Here is an 18,479-nt window from a genome sequence, read left to right on the forward strand (position 1 = left end):
AGGTCTTGCCATGCAAGTGTGATACTCTCCAAGAGGGGTGGAGGAATTGAATCCTGGCTCGGCTGTGTGCAAGGCAAACACCCTACCACTGTGGTACCTATGCCTCCAGCCTCCTATAATTTTAAAATATATATCTTAAGTCATATTTTTATTAGGTTATTGTTTTTGTTTCTCAGCATACTAGTTTTATTTTAAAATCAAATTTGTATGATTGTAATTATTCTATATGCAGCTTACTCCAGAATTGCCAAGAAGAGATGGCCCATAGCTCAGAAAGCAGCTACATAACATATAAGCTCACCTTCTCTAGAAGGAATCCTGGCAACCGTGAGCCTCTACAAGCATGGTTCTGGTATGTGGGTATCCGGACTATTCCTCTGAAGTGGGAGGCCACTTAAGCAGCTGCGTGACCTTTCCTGATATGCAAAGTCAACAGTGGAAGATAATGATCTAGTGTCTGCCCTGGAAGGCAGGCTTGAATTGTGGTGGGAATATCCGAGCAAAATATAATGCGCAAAACTAGAGAGAGAGTATCTGAGAATTGTCTGCCATAGAGGCAGGGTAAGGACTGGGATGGAAGTGGAGGGGATAATGGGGATATTGGTGGTGGAAAGCTTGCATTGGTAGAGGGATGGGTGATTGATCATTGTATAGCTGAATATCAAACATGAAAAATTTGTAACTGTAGCTCAAGGTGGCTCAATAAAAACTTTAAAAATAAGTTAAGCTGCAAAAGACTTAGGTAATAGACCTTCAATTAAATCTGATTTTAGTTAGGCTGCATTGTTTCTCCAAATTATTTCTACAATAGCGCAGTGAGTAGGGCATTCGCCTTGCACTAGGCCGAACCCGGGTTCAATTCCTCCACCCCTCTTGGAGAGCCCAGCAAACTACTGAGAGTATCTCGCCCACACAGCAGAGCCTGGAAAGCTAACCGTGGCATATTTGATATGCCAAAAGCAGTAACAACAAGTCTCACAATGGAGATGTTACTGGTGCCCAATCGAACAAATCGATGAGCAATGTGGTGACAGTGACAGTGATTTGTTTCTCCAAATAACAAACAATTAAATCTGAAAATGTAAGTATTTATCATTAAATGCACTCAGTTTATTACAGTTGCATTAGTTTCATATTTAGAATATTTGTAGGATGCTTCTTGTATTGACTTGATTTTTTTATTTAGCAATTGGATTGATTTACTTTGAGTTGAAAATAAATTACTTAAATTAATTTTCTTATTGTCTATTTCTTCTTGTTTTTCTCTTTGAGGAGCTCTGATGTGTTTATATATATATTTATATATATATAGATAGATAGATAGATAGATACATACATACATACTGTGACCTGAGTGGTATTAATATTATTAGATTATCATTATTTCCAAAATTTCTGAGTGAAGGAAGGCAGTTGGGAAAACAGTATAAGAAACAAAAAGTATCTCAATGTGGCTGAGAAAGAAATACTTTCTATTTTCAGGAGAGCTCAGCAGTCTTGCTCTTAGCAACTTCCTGATAAAAATAGGATTCTGAAAACCAGTTGCAGCCTGTTTACTGAAGCATGCACAGAGAATAGAACCCTGACCTTAACTTTACTTTTTCTTCATTAAGTGAAAAACAAAGGAAAAGACCCAACATATATTTCCCCAGATTGCATAATGAGCTGCTAATACAAGGGGGGTGTGGACAAGAATAAAGTTCCTGTGTCACACACAGCATTTAGAATCTCATTCCAAATTTTTCTTCTCTAATTCAGTCTCATGCATTTTCTTCCCCTTCATGTAATTGGCTTCCACAAAAGCCTTTATTCCAGTACCAAGTGAAGGTCATTATCTTGAGCATGTCCACACCCACTTCTAACATGTATACTTCATTTCTATAAATTTTTCTTATTTTATCTACTCTATGTCTTGTCCTTGATGGGGTTTTACCTATTTATTTATTTATCTATCTATCTATTTATTTATTTATTTATTTATTTATTTATTTAGCTCAAAACAAAGACAGGGGCCTGATTTTCAGTGGAGCTTCGTTTTCTCTCTCTTTCTGGATCTGAAAGAGTTAAAGCTCTTCCCAGACTAAGGTCTGACAGTAATTGGCAACTCAGGCTGGTAGGGGTTAATGTCCAGGATATGAAGATAGATTAGATGTGATATAATGGCCACTTCTTGGCACTTAAATGATACAACAGTGTCAAGCCAGTCATCAACATGGTCCTCCTTTATCACTGAGTTCTGTGAAAATTATTTCTGCTAACAAAAGCAGTTCTCTGTACTCCTTTCTCTATTTCCACTGGTAAGTGACTAGATATTTCTCTGTCTTGATACTTTCTTCCAGATAAATCCATTAATGTTCTCATCAATTGGGATGTAGATTCTGCTCATGATAATTATCCTCACGATTCAGCATGGAGTCCCATGAGATCTATGCCACCTTAATGAGATTCCCACTTACTATTTCACCTTTATTATTTTCTTCAACTTGCTTGATCAGATATTAGACTAATTTGTCCATGATTTTATTTTTATTAATGAGAGTGCAAAAACATTGAATGTATTTCCTTTTCCAAATGTTATAACTGGAATGTGAAATGCTAAAGTGAAGAGCCATGTCATTATTGAAACTGAATACTCTAAGATGTGCTTTTTCTGTCACATATGAAATTTTTTGGCACAAGACTTTTTTACTTTTCTTTAACTTTCCATTTGAATATCTTTTGCTATTTTCAGATGACAGAAACTCTATTGACTTTTCTTTTTTACTTATAATTTCATTTATTAATTAAGCAGGTGGCTTAAATGGAGTTTGAACAATTCTGCAGTTTACAAAAAGAAAACAATTACGGGGGCCGAAGAGATAGTACAATGGGTAGGGAACTTGCCTTACATGTCACCAAACTACCTCTGGTTCTAGGTATCACATATGGTCCCCTGCCCCACCAGGAATGATTCCTGAATGCAGAGCCAGGAGTAAAACCTGAGTACTGCTGGGTGTGGCCCAAAATCAAAGAGCAAAAAAAAAGGGGAAAGAATTATGGAATTAATGAATCTGAAGTAAAATTATATCAGAGTCTAGTATAATTTCTATAAAATTATATTGTAAATAATTTTAACTTTATAGGGCTCATGATCTCACAAATATTTAACTGTGTTAAGTATAAAAACAGTTGTAGATAATAATGTGTTATGTTTCCATAAGTTTTTTATTTTAAACACATATATATGAATTTCATAATCTTGCTGTTTGTCACAAATTCTGATTCATTTTCTACTTTCTTTTTAAATATTTAAAAATCAAACTTTTGTGTAAACTCAGAGTATAAATGTAGGTGAATTGTTGATTTCTAATATAGCATATGAAAACCACATTTTGAAAGCTTAATCAGTATTATTTTCAATAGATATCATATTGTTTGTATATAAGCTAAATAATAAAAATATATCCAACCAATAGTACTTTATTATTTTAATAAAAAAAATACTAAGTGTGTGTTCTCAAAATAGGCGGTGAGTTCTTTCTCCTATCACACGCGTTCAGTGGCCATGAGCTGCTTCCCCACCCCGGCCTGCCATCATACCACGAGAGACACTTGAAGGAGGGAACAGGGACACCAAGCTGGTTGGTGATCAGCTGCCATTTAGTCCATTCTCCCTGCACAGTCTCACACTGCCACTCATCCCCATCTCCTCATGCCCCCTTGCTAGTCTCTCTGCACTCTGTCTAGCAGCCCCAGAATCAAGCATCCGGGGTAGCTATTACACCTAGGTGAGGTAGCACTGTAGCACTGTCGTCCCGTTGTTCATCGATTTGCATGAGTGGGCACCAGTAACGTCTTTATTGTGATGCTTCTTGTTACTGTTTTTGTCATATCAAATATGCCATAGGTAGCTTGCCAGGCTCTGCCATGAGGGCGGGATACTCTTGGTAGCTTGCCAGGATCTCCGAGAGGGACAAAGAAATCGAACCCGGGTCATCCATGTGCAGGGTAAACTTCCTACCCGATGAGCTATGAGGTATCACTTGTCATTCCATTGATCTTTGATTTGCTGGAGCGTGCGCCAGTAACATCTCCATTCCTCCCTGTCGCGTGCTAGTGTAGCCCAATGGTATCTGCTGGCTCCAGGAACACGAAGAGCCTCAAACCATTCATTCAGGGTTTTGAGAAAGAAGTCTGACCATCTTGTAGGTGGGCGGCCACACGGTCTTTTGATGTCCCTGGGAATCCAGTCGGTAACAGCTCTAGCCCTGCAGTCTCTAAATTACATCACATGTCTGGCCCATCTGATTTTCAATGCCTTGGCAAACACGACAACATCCCTGATTCTTGATATCCGATGGAGGTCGGGACTCTGGATACATTCTCTCACTTGAGTGGAATGTGATATTCCAAGCATTGCTCTTTCAATTCCTCTTTGGGATACCTGAATAGCATTCTCATCCTGTTTTCATAGGGCCCAGGTCTCTGAGGCATATGTTAGGGCAGGAAGAATGGTGGAGTTGAAAAGACGAGACCAGAGCCGGAGGTTCTTCATCCTCTTAACCACTTCTACGTTCTTGAAGGCGTTCCACGCTGCTCTCTTTCTCCTGCGCAGTTCTGGCACCAAGTCATTCCTCATGTTGAGTTCTCAACTGAGGTACTCATAGCTGCTGCATTCATAGATGTTCATTCCATTAAGAGCAAGTGGAACATCAGGGACTAGTTTGTTTTTCATGAACATTGTCTTAGTGAGATTCAGCTGCAGTCCAACCTTTCCACACTCTCCGTTGAAGTCAGCCAACATTTCTGCCTCTTGGCTAATGTTTGGTGTTATTAGAATGATGTCATCGACGAAGCAGAGGTGGTGTAGTTGTTGACCGCCTATCTTCACTCCTATTCCTTCCCATTTCAGTGGTCACACTATGTTCTCGAGGGTGGCACTGAAGAATTTCGGTGAAATGGTATCACCCTGCCGAACCACTCTCTTTACATTGATGATCACTTCCTCGTAGAATGGTGAGATCCTGGTGGTGAATCTACAATACAGTTCACGAAGGATCTTGATGTACTGAGTTTGAACGCCCTGTTTGGTTAGGGCTTTGATGATTGCTTCAGTCTCCACAGAATCGAAGGCCTTCTCTAAATCGATGAATGTTAGACAGAGTGGCATCTTGAACTCTCACGAAACTTCAATGAGCTTGGACACCATATGGATATGGTCAATCATGCTGAATCTTTTTCGGAACCCTGCTTGCTTGCATGGTTGTCCTTTATCTTGTGCTCTGCTTATTTTATTCAGGATGACTTGAGTGAACAACTTGTAGTTGACGAACACAGGAAGTTATGCTATGAGGTAGCACAATCAATATATGAAAGCCCATCCTTCTTCTAAGAGAAGGATCTCCTCCTATTAGTACATCATCTCAAGGATTTGTTTTTATCTAAGGGCATACTTCTCCTTTCCTTAGTCCATAAACAATCATCTTAAATTTACTTCTTAATAATATTAATTATTTTGTATGGACATATTAAGCTTATGGGGTCACTCTTCTGGGGATATCCAAGACTACATTTCTCAGGCCAGATAAGCCCTTCTTAACCTTAGTAGGGTCCTTGTCCAGTCACTTCTCTTTCGGTCATGACAGAATTCATCCATGACCATGCTCTTAACTTATAGTTAAATATTATGGTGCTTTGCCTGTCCCATTTCGATGCCAGGGTAGCTCACAGCTTCACTGGTCACTTCATTGGCACCCTGCTTTTGGGGTGCTAGAAACTAAGGGCAACTGAGGCTAAGTTGAGTAAATATGACAGCGGCCCAGACAAAGTTCAGAGTCAATTAACTCTCAAGTTACAAAAATCATAGCATAACTGTCTTCCTGTGTCTATACATAAGGGACATTGCTCTAAAGTAAACTATACAAAAGACATAAGGAAAAGAGAAAAGCAATATTTCACTTACAAATTCAAATCCAGAGATCTCTGAAGAGTTTGACTTTACAAGTCACTTTACAAGTCACTGCTTAGGAGAAATGAGTGATTAACAGGTAGAGAAAACAGAACATAGAGAAGTTAAAGAAGAATTGGGTGGAGATGGGAGTGCTTCAGGAGCATTGTGATGGGTGGAACCTAATAAACCTGAGCTCCCTATGGCCAGGGAGAAAGGACAAATCAATGTTATCCTACAACTAAGTATTAAGAAAATTCCTATTTATAAAAAAAAACACAATACTGACACTTTTTCATGGATTCTGCAATAGGAGACCTACTAGAATATGTGGGTCAAAGCTATGTTAAAGGAGCTGGAAAGCCAGTATGGTGGGTAGGGCATTTATTTGCCTTGCATATTGCAAAGTGAATTTGATCCCCAGTAATCTATATGGCCCATTGAGCACTGTCAGGAGTAATTCCTGAGCACAGAATCAGGACTAACCCCTGAGCATCTGAGTATCCCCAGATCTGGCCTGCAAACAAAAAGCTTAACAAAAAAGAGACCTTATTTCCTTAGAGGCCAATAGATTTTTGGCACTGTTTGTGGTAAGGGGTGGTGGGAAGGGTTTGGATGGCTTGAGTTCATTCAGTGATGCTCAAGGCTTACTCTTAGCTCTGTACTCAGGGACCATCCTGGCAATGCTTGGAGAATGTCACCTGCAAGTTAAAGGTCTTAACTCCTTTCCTTTCTTCCAGGTGCCTTAGGGCAACATCTAAATGTGATCACTAGAAGAGTTGCACCTCAACAGTTTTCCATGTCATAGTGTAGATGCTTCACTTTTGTTTAGTGTTCTCAGCTGTACCTTTAGAGATCAGGAGTTACAAATTACAGAAGTTGAACCGAAATAAACCATCTTGTTCATTTCTCAAAGATTTGTAATGATACTGCTTGTGCTAAGATTTAATATGTTTTGGAAGCTTCCTCAGCTGCTAAAAAACTCCCTTATGAAATTTTAAATGTGTGAAATTTACTCAATATATGGCTTCTCTCTTCTGGTCATATTTTTTTATTGCAGATTTGACAATGTATTACATTCATACTAATCTCAGGAGCGCACACTTTTGTTATAAAATAACATCTGCAAAAAATTGTCCACATCTCTGAGCACAGTAGGAGCAATATGAGTTAAGCTAACAGAACCACAAGTAGAGAGGCCTTACCAAGTGGCCTCAAGCACCCTCACATATACATTAGCTTTCTCAACCAATTTCCATCATATAAGTATGCTTGGTGCAGCTACAGCTTTAGGCATTTCAATATTGGCAAATTGTTAAAAAATCTTTTTTATTGATTTGACATCATTTCCCATAAAACTTTTTGTACTTCTCAATTTGCCATGGACAGTTTGTATATTTTCTTCCATGTACCTTATGTATTCAAATGTGATACTGAGGTTTTTAATCCATTTTGATTTGAATTTTGTGCATGGCATTAGAAATAGGTGTGGGCTTTTTTATATATATCTTTCCCATCAGTTTTCCCAATACCTCATGGTTTTCCTTGTTCCACTTCATAGTTTTTGCTACTTATTTGAAGATTGGCTGACCATTTGACTGAAGGTTTACTTCTGGATTTTAGATTTAATTCCATTGATATGAGGGTGTATTCTTATGCCAGATAAGAATAAGGCACCTGCTCAGTGCCTTTAGTACGGTTTGAAATTAACTCCAATTCCTTTTTTTCTGAGGATTGCTTTAGCTATATGGGGCATTTATTGTTCTATATGAATTTCAGGTGGGACTGGAGCAATAACAGAGTGGGTAGGGTGTTTGCTTTGCATGCGGCAAACCCAGGTTTGATTCCTCCATCCCTCTCAGTGAGCCCGGCAAGCTACTGAGAGTATCCCGCCCGCATGGCAAAGCCTGGCAAGCTACCCATGGCGTATTCAATATTCCGAAAACAGTAACAACAAGTATCACGATGGAGACGTTACTGGTGCACACTCGAGCAAATTGATGAACAATAGGATGACAGGTACTACAGTGCTACTTCTCAATTTATTAATAATGATTTAGGAGCTCTGATTGTTTTAGGGTTATTTTTAATTTAGTTTGATTTGGGGGCCACATCTGGTTGATATACAAGGCATACTCCTGGCTCTGAGCTCAGGGATTACCCCTGGAAGGCTTGGGTGGCCATATGTGGTGCTGGAGATCAAATCCAGATCATTTTTGTACAAGGCAAATACCCTACTCTCTGTACAATCGCGTAGGCCCCATATTTTAGAATATTTTTAAGTTGATAGATATTTTATTTAATTTTTTTATTAAATCAATATGAATTACAGAATTTCAAGTTATTCAGGATTGAATTCCATGCATACAATGTTTCAATATCAGTTCCTTCACCCATGTCCACTTCCTTCCACCAATGTCCCCAGTTTCCCTCCAACCCCCACCCTTACCTCTATGAAAGACACTGTTTTCTTTTTCTTTTTTACTTTTCCCTCTTTCTTACCTTTGTACTATTTAAAGTGACCCCTTCCCTCTATCATTATAGCAGAGATCTGGACACTCAGCAACCCCTCTCCCCCAGCCCTCAAGTTTTCTGCTATGGATCAGTTCTCTTATTTATTTCTGTTGACTTTGGGCATTGGCTATGTTTCATTATACCCCACATATGAGTGCAATCATTCTGTGTCTGGCAACCACTGACTCATTTCACTCAGTACATTACTCCCCCAGACCCATCCGTGCATCAGCGAATTGCATGACTTCATTTTTCTCACTGCCCAGTCGATACATTCTTTTGAGGGGAGCCCTGGCAGGGGTCAGTGGCTACTTCTGGCACTGTACTTTCAGGTCTTTCCTGGTGTACTTAGGAGACCATTCAGTGTCTGTCACCAAATCCAGGTTTTCTTCATGTTTTGTTCTTTACATAATGCTCATGGTTTTTTGGTGTTTTTTTAAAACCTTTATTTTTTTTTTTTTGGAGGGGGGAGTCACACCCGGCTATGCACAGGGGTTACTCCTGACTCATGCACTCAGCAATTACTCCTGGAAGTGCTCGGGGGACCATATAGGATACTGAGAATCGAACCCTGGTCAGCCACATGCAAGGCAAATGCCCTACTCGCTTTGCTATCGCTCAAGCCCCTTAAAACCATTTTTATTGAAGTACTGGGATTTACAATATTTAAATTCATTCTGTGAATGGATACATAATGCCAACAGCACATTTACCACCAGAGAACCCACTTAACAAAATAGTTTACTAATAATAAAATCATGTAATAATTCCGGAATAAAAAGAGAAAGAATCATAAAATGCCTCTGTCACATTTTATATTGCTTTGCTTTGTTCTTGGAGTTATTTGAATAATATGAATTTAAAGATAATAAAAGAAAATATGGTAATATATATAATTGTTTAAATCTTTATCTCTGTAATTACTAATGAAGAAAATCTTCATATAATTTGAAGTTACCTATTATACATTTATGTTTTTTTGAATACTTTTGAGTCAGAAAAGGTTCAGTTTAAATTAATTATAATGAATTTCTTCATATCATTAATTTTCATGCATTCATGTTTTATTTTGTAACAATTTTTCAGTTGATTATTTTAATGATAACTTTATTAATTGTGTCTGCCTTATTAGGACATGTTAGTTAGTTATAGTAACACAATTACTGCTAAATATCATTGATCTAACAAACAAGAGGTTTATTTGTGGTAAGTATGGTTCCTAATGAAAGTGCAATTTCCATTTATGATGCCCATTTATGATAAAATTTCAACTTATGATGAGAATAACATCATAGGGGATACTAGGAATACAGATGCATGGATTATGAACATTACATGGCTAAGTATAAGCATATTCTTAACATACTAAAGAGCAGGTGGGATGCAGACGTTGTAATGTACACCTTGAATGGCACACAGTGAGATGCACAGAGTAACACTTGTCCACATAGCATGACAGCTTGAAGGCTGTACACTCTGCTCTTTTAAAGAGAAACTGGGTGGTTGGGTTAAATTACTCCTCCCCAGGAAAAAGGGCAGAGGGAATACTTGTAAATAAAGGAAAGGTGAAGTTTATTGCCATAGTACATGTGACTGATAAACTTTGAAACATAGAAATGTATTTTACAATTGCTTCTTAGGTCCAATGACTGATCTCCTTCTCTTACTCATCTGCCCATCTCTCTGCTTGGTTACCCTTTCATTTTCTTCATTCTGAAATTTCAAGTCTATCCTTCAGAACACACAATACAAATTCTTCAATGTCTTCGTGACAAGTGAGCAGAACATATCTATGTACTGCTGAGTTAAAATCAATTGGCATTTTGGAAACATTTTTTTTATTATAGATTCCCTTGGAGAAAGGGTGATATACTTGATATCACCTTCTTTATTTAACAGGTATGTTTGAAGCAGCATAGTTTATATTGAGAAACTTCAGAATTTAAGTGTGTTTTATACAATTTATCATTACTAGCACTTTGAGTGAGTAGCTAGTTTGGCTTGCAAAAATAAATGACATACTCTCATAGAGATTAAAATGGCTGATGCAAAGTATTAATGCTAGTTTCAGGATATATCAGACACTTTCCCTAAATAATAATTTTATCTTCTTTCTTGTATATTTTCTATATTAAAAAGAACACTAAAATATTTGAGGCATTATTATTTAAGAGAGCAACAAGCTGCAGATGTGCCTCTGGACACCAAGTCACTATTCAGTTAAAAATTTACTCCAGCTGTATCACTTTATTTAAAATTTTAGAATTCCTGAAGAGTGCAGCTGCAATTGCTGCTGCACAACATCTCATACTCTATTCCACCAATGTGTTAAGAGTAAAACACCACATTTGATGGAGTGTAAAGTAGAAGCCAATCAATCTCAATAAAAATATATATATAGACATATATATATATATATATATATATATTAGCACAGGAGGCTCAACCTGTAGCAACATGTTAATAATCTCTTATATAAGGTCTTAATGGCTCCAGGGTAAAATAAACAATCTTCACACACTTTCCTCTAAGAAAACTTTTTTGGGTCAGTTTTAGTGGATTATTCATAACAGGCAATACAAAGTAAATTATTTAGGACCTGCTTTGGGGGCAGGCTTGGGTGGTGGTGGGAAAATTCAAAATAATGGTGGTGGGAAGGTGTAATGGTGTTGGGATTAGTGTTGGAATATTAAATGTAATAAATTATTGTGAACAACTTTATAAAAAATAAAATTAAATTAAAAACATATGAAAAAATTACTAAACTATTTTAACAATTTCAATTACAAACTATAGAATCTAATAGTAACTGTTAATATCACGATCACAATCACGATCACAAAATCCCGTTAATCATCGAGTTGCTCGAGTGGTCTCAGTAACCTCTACATTTGTCCTATCCCTGAGATTTTAGAAGCCTCTCTCTTCTCGGCCTTCCCAACGATGCCGTATTGAAGGCTCTTTCAGGGTCAAGGGAATGAGATTCAGCTAGTTACTGGCTTTCCCATATGGATACACCATGGAAAGCTTTCAAGGCTGTCCCATGTGGGCAGGAAGCTCTCAGTAGCTTGCTCTTTTCTCCCAGAGGGAAAAGTAGGTTATAAGATATTGTGCGGCAGCAAAGCAATAGGAGCTTGCTTTTAAGTCTCTGGATGTTGGCCGTTGATGAGATTACACACACCTGGCTTCGTCTGCTGGTACCTTCATGCATAAGGCCTGTCCGAACGTGTGGAGAGGGGCCTTGAGCATGGCTGTGGCTAGGTTCCAGTGATCTTTGGCCGCTGGGAGCTATGTTTGGGGCGGGGAGGGAAGCTGGAGCCCGTCACCTCTGAGGGGCCCCGGGGAAGACAGCCAGGCGTGCGGGCAAGAGATTCTCTGCCCTACTGTTAATATGCTCTATTTAATGTTGTCTTCTTAAAGCCACTTTCCATAATTTTTAAATAATTTTTATACATTTTATTTGCATAAAGTAGTTCATAATGGTTCATTACAGATAATATTAAAACACCCAGCAAGCATCTTCCCACCACAATAACAGGGAAGTGTGTGAAGGTTGTTGATTTCATTCTGGGGCCCTTTAAGCTGGTATATAAGAGAATATAAGCAATAATGTTAAAACCAAATACATGTGTGCTGCTTTAAGTACATCAGTGGGCTAGAGCATAAGAGGTAGCTTGTTCATGAATGTGGTTGAGTGCTCCAGGAAAAACTGCACCACTCTCTTCTGGGAGCTTTGTTTTATAGTCTCTGGATCTTGGCCATTGATGAGATTACATGGAACCAGAGGGAGTTTGTGGGTGTCACTACCAAGCTAGTGGAAAACAGGGGATCTGGGTGGAGGAGGCCCGGTCCTGGTCTGGGAATGCTTGGAGATCTCAGCCACAGGTCCCGCACACCTGGGTTCCTCTGTCAGCTCCCTCCTAGATGAGGCTCATCCAAACATGTGGAGAGTGGCTCATAATATATTAATATACAAAAATCACACCAAAGATTTAGCTCAATCTATGGATGTCCCAGAAATCAAGAAAATAATACATTTTGGTATAAATTCTTCATGTATTTTTAAAATAAACTTGACGTAAGTTCCTCTCAGTGCAAAGTAACATGCACACAAAGATAAAACTCACAATGGAATAATTAAATTATTTACTTCATAAACAGAAATAGAAATTAAATATTATAATTTTAATTTAACGCACGAGTACATATTAGGATATATTTATATGTGGGTATGTGAACATTTAGCATCGACAGATTCTTTTTTATAATAATAATTTGACATTGGATATTGAGTATTTCATTAGTTTACTTATGTATGTATAGTTGTGTGATTCCATTTAGTACTTTGTTTAAGTTCTCTTCACTATTTTGTTACTGCATAATCAACTTGTAAGATAAATTAATTAAACTATACATTTTCATTGTGTAATTATTACTTTTTCATATATGTCTAATAATTTTACTCTATATAATTAATTTTAATATATATTTTAATTATGTTCATCCCTAATTTTGTTCCATGAACGCTACTTATGTTTTTGTCTTATGATTTTTTATTAATTATATTTAATTCAACATTAAATAACTACCTACTAACAGTGGGGTTTTTTTTAATCTGGATTGAATTTGTTTGGAACAAAAGCAAATGCCCTTGTCTCCATGGTCTAAGATTAGGTGCCATCTGAGGGAATACCAAAATTCTATTATAGAACAGGTTTGATGACATTGGTTAAGAGAAACAGTTGTCTACAACTATAGAGGAAGCTACACGCAGGGAGTCTGTAAGTTATTGAGTTTGACTAGCATGTGCCTGATGTAAGAGACGGAAGATTCTAAAAAGAACCCATAAGGATTTTGGTAAAAAAAAAAATGTTAATTTACCTGTATAATAGAACTTGTACACAACATGGCATAATTCAAAAACCAGATCTGTTTGTTTCTCCTGTCCTTTTTCCTTGCCCCCAAACCTACCTTGGTAAGTCAGAAGCAACACTGGACAGACAACAGACGAGGTCAGGAGGGAGAGAACATGTGAAAAAAGAAAGAAATATTCTCTTCTCCTCTTTATGGGGATGACCAAGACTTAGAAATTTTTATCCCTGCTGTGGAATTACGACTTTGGGCATAGCACACTTATACCAAACATGAACTGTTTTATGAGTAGATATTATGGTGTAATGTTTATTGTCTGTCTGCAATAGACACAAAATAAAAACTGCAATAAATTTAATCTAAATATGTTGTAAGAAATAGCCTCAGAAAGTGATCTGTGCACCAGCAGAAGTAGAATGAAAGGTTGGTTAGCAATCTTTAATTTTTATTCAAAAGCCCTAATTGTTGAATGGAACACTTAATGTGAAGTTGATTCTGTGCATGCTTTATTTTTCCTTTATGTGATTTCTCTATGACAGTACTATATTTGGAAAAGAGAAATATTCAGTAAGGCTATGATTGAAACGCATTGACCACATATGCCATGAAGAAATATGATACTAAAGCAATAATACACCAGTCTTTTGTTTTTCAATTATAAGGGGAATCTATTGGAATGTTAATAACTGGCAAAAAATATATATATGTTAAATTATAAGCCAGTGTATTAAACTATGAAACACAGTTTTGAGAGTATTAGTAAGACATGAAAATGAATCTAAAAATCAGACTTGTAATTAACCAAACTATTCCCTTAGGAGTTTCGTGCTATTTCTCCTTAAATTGTCTATGTCCAAGAATGGATATCAGTAATGGAATACAGAAATAGATCAAAAACCATTGATTTTATGTGAGGGTCTAGCAAGTTCTGATAACTGTAGTGGTTATTCAAACATTATAAATTATCAATTATAGTAAGAATAGCTTGACTAGAAGTAGAACCTCATTATTTCCAGAATTAATCAACAAAAATTTGGGAACAGTAAGTTATTTTATGTACCTCCCAAATAAAATCTGTCAGAATTAATTTTAACTTTTTTTTAATATAAGCACATTACTTTATCTCCCACGGTAACTTTAATTCTACAGGCATGGCATTGAATTTGGGGAGATATATGTCTCTTGCGAGTAAATTCATTTATGTAATGTAAAATGAGGAAGTATTGTTTCTCTTGTGGTTTAGTTGTAGTAACAAAAACATCTGAATCTACTAAATACATATAACTTCAATAATTCATTAAAATTATGTCATACACCAAATCTATTAAAATATTATTAGGTACTTGTATAATGATTATTAGAATAATAGAATGGTCTAGTTTTATTTTTCTAGAGAAAATAAATTAATAAGAAATATTGGATAAACTTATAACATGAGTAGGATTAAAAGAAAATATTCTCAAGAGAAATATAACTTCTTAAACTCAGTACCATGCCTTTAGCAGAATCAAAGTTACTGTGGGAGATAAAGTAATGTGCTTATAGTAAAAAAAAGTTAAACTTCATTCTGACAGATTTCATCATTTTAAATATTTATATTTCATTGTCTTTTAATAGTCTGCTTGTTCAATGCAATTTTTATAAATGTACTCCATATCTGACAGTATGTAAAAGTGCAGATAATACAAATTTGTAAAAATCTCATTTGTGGTGAATAAGCTAAATCAACAATATAAATTATATGATAAACTATCTGTGAGATCTCCTCCACAGCAAACCATGCTTTACAGAATAAAGTGTATGTTTGGCGATGTTGTCGATGATCAGAGTGTTTACTTCTAGGTCACTAAGAGTCCTTGCCTAGCTTTGTCAGAAGAGAAGTTTGGTATTTTATTTTAATGGAGTCCTAATCACTTGGCTTTGAAGGAACCAACATATCCCATACATCTCTGCATAATTTATTACACCATATATTTTAAAACAAAATTTAACCTGGTTATAACCTGGTTATTTGAAATTCTATCTTACCTATAATTCACAACTTTTAAAAATAAAAATAAAGAGACAAGTTTAACACTAAAACATTTTGACTTTTTTTCACTTTTCTGTATTAGATATGTTAACTATAGTCTTTAAATAGTACACAAACTTTATGATTTCCAGATGATTGGCACTTTTATTGACAATTTTCAGGTGATACTCCATACCTTTCATCATCACTCATCATTATTATCTGTATTAGAGTATTTCCCACATATCTGGATTCCTCTGTCAGTTCCTTCATGGGTGAGGCTTGTCCGAGTGTGTGGAGAGTGGCCTTGAGCATGGCTGTGGCTGGGTTCTGGAGGTTTTCGGCTTCTGGTGCTCTCTTGGGATGGGGAGGGAAACTCAACCCGCCCTACTCCAAGGGGCCCCAGTGAAGACAGCCTGGCTCGGGGGCAGGAGATTTTTGCATTGCTCTCTTCCGAAAGCTTTGTTTTATAGTCTCTGGATCTTGGCCATTGATGAGATTACATGGTGCTGGGGGTCGGGGATAATTTGTGGGTGTGACTGCCAAGCTACTGGAAAACTGGGGATCTGGGTAGAGGAGGCCCAGTCCTGATCTGAGGAAGCTTGGAGATCTCAGCCATGGCAGAATCTTCTGTTCCTGTGCCAGGCTTTCTTCACCAGGGTCCCTTGGAGGGGGGGTGGGTTGAGTTTTCCTCCCCACCCCAAGCAGAGCCCCGGCAGCCGAAAACCTCCAGAACCCAGTCATAGCCATACTCAAAGCCACTCTCCACACACTCAAACAAGCCTCACCCATGAAGGAATCGACAGAGGAACCCAGGTATGCAGGACCCATGGCTGAGACCTGTGGCACCATGTAATCTCATCAACGGCCAAGATCCAGAGACTATAAAACAAAGCTCCCGGAAGAGAGTGACACAATTTTTCTTGGAGAGCTTGCAGCCACATATGCAGCTGCATGACCTCTTTATTTATTTACTCTATTTTCCCCCTCAGGGCAGAGCCTGGCAAGCTACCCATGATGTCTTTGGTATGCCAAAAACAGTAACAACAACATGTTCATGTTCCTGGAGTGAGCAAATGCCATTGGGCTACACAAAAAGCGACAGGGACAAATGAAGACCTTACTGGCGCCTACTCAAACAAATTGATGAACAACAGGATGACAGTGTTACAGTGATACAGTGATTAGAATATTTCCACCTGCACTTAATACTGAGCTTAAGACTCAAACATGACACAAATAATGTTGTTGACTATTATTAGAGTTTGAGCACACAATGTGCCTGGTACAAAGAGAACAGAATTCGAAGTTGACTCTCGTTAGTGAGTTTGAGAGATAGTCCTCAAAGAGAAGTAAAAAGTTAAAGAATTTTTAAGATTCAAAGTACCTCTCAAAATGGTGATAAACATATTATCATGAGTTAACTGTAAAGTGACGGAGCTTTACCCAGTAGTGCTATGGCCTCAGAAAGAGGAAGAGTGTCAATATCAGATGAAGGAGCCAGAGCTGAGACTGCAGATGTATGTTGCAAACTGGCCCCAACCACCTTCCTGTCTCTTGATTTTACACCACTTGGTGTAAAATACTTGTTTCCATTGCTCAGATGGAATATACACACATCTGACATACATTTAACGCATGTGTCCTGGTTGCCCTTGGGACCTCCTTTGCTCAACAGATGCTGTAGAAGCAAAGTACTTTCTCTCCCTCCCTCAAGACTTCAAGGATCTGAGCATGGTTTCTCGTTAGGAGCCCCAGATTTACATCATCAGTTCTGGCCCCAGGTAGATTTAAGGTACATGAAGGTTTAATGTGGGAGAAAGTTCCACATCAGATAATTATTTTAGCTAAATTTTGTGGAGTTACGTAAGGAGCATAGGTGGGAAATCTGGAAAAGAAAGTGACTTCCTAGACTGCCAGTGAATGAAACGAGAATAGCTCCCCCTGCATGTCTGCCTCTGTCTCGGCCTATCTGTGTCCTTGTCTGTCTGTTTGTCTGCCTCTGTCTCTGTCTCTCTCTCTCCCTCTCTCTCTCTCCCTCTCCCATCGTTTTGTCTGTCTGTCTGTCTGTCTGTCTGTCTGTCTCTCTCTCTCTCTCTCTCTCTCTCTCTCTCTCTCCCCCCATCTCTTTCTCTCTTTCCCTCTCTCTTTTGGGACTGTATCATGCAGTACTCGGGGCTTACCCCAGGCTCTCTACTCAGGGATCACTCCTGGAGCTTCCTGGAAAACCATATGGAATGCTCAGATTGAAACCAGGCTGGTCTTGGGCTACGAAAGCACCCTTACCTGCCGGACATTATTTTGTCTTTCCTTTCTAAAATACCATTAGTTGTTTTGTTCACTAATGTAATTGTTCAAAATTTATTTAGGCACCATGATTTATCACACTCTTGTTAGGTTTCATGCACACAATGTTCCCACACCACACAATTCATTGGACAGTCGCCTCCTCCCTCCAGCGTTCCAGTATCTCCTCCCACATTCTAGCTTTCCTTATTCTTCTCTTCTTGGTGAGCATCATACCAATTTTCACTTTTGGTTGATTTTGAAACTTGTTATTTTTTTAATCCTTTTTATAACCCACCTGAGCAAGATCATTCTCTGTCTCTCCTTCTAACTAAATTCTGATTAACTTCACTCAGCCTATTCTATCCAAATAACAGTAAATTGCATGATTTTGTCTTTTAATATAGCTGAGTACCATTCTGTTATGTATACTTTCCATAATTTCTCTATCCAGTCATCTATTTTGGGGAGCTCTTCGGTTATTTGCAGATTTTGGCATTAAGAATGGTGTTGCAATGAACATTGGAGTTCAAATGTAAATAGAGTTTTGAATAGAATTTTGGGGTCTTTATGCTATGCCAAGAAGTGAAGTTGCTGTGTCATACTGAAAATCATTCCTTAAATTTTTGAGAACTTTATTAATTTTTTCAAACAATTTGAACCAGTTGAAATTCCCACTGCAGTAAATGAGGGTTCTCATTTTTCCCCACATTAACCCAACACTGATAACTTTTGTTCTTAGTGATATGAGTCTGTTTTGCTTGTCTTAGATGATAACTTCTTATTGTTTTGATTTGCATTTCCCTAGACATGAATGATGCAGAACATGTTTTTATGTACATGTTGGCCATCTCTATGTCTTTTTCAGGG

Source organism: Sorex araneus, chromosome 3 (assembly GCF_027595985.1).
Source record: "Sorex araneus isolate mSorAra2 chromosome 3, mSorAra2.pri, whole genome shotgun sequence".
Lineage (NCBI taxonomy): Eukaryota > Metazoa > Chordata > Mammalia > Eulipotyphla > Soricidae > Sorex > Sorex araneus.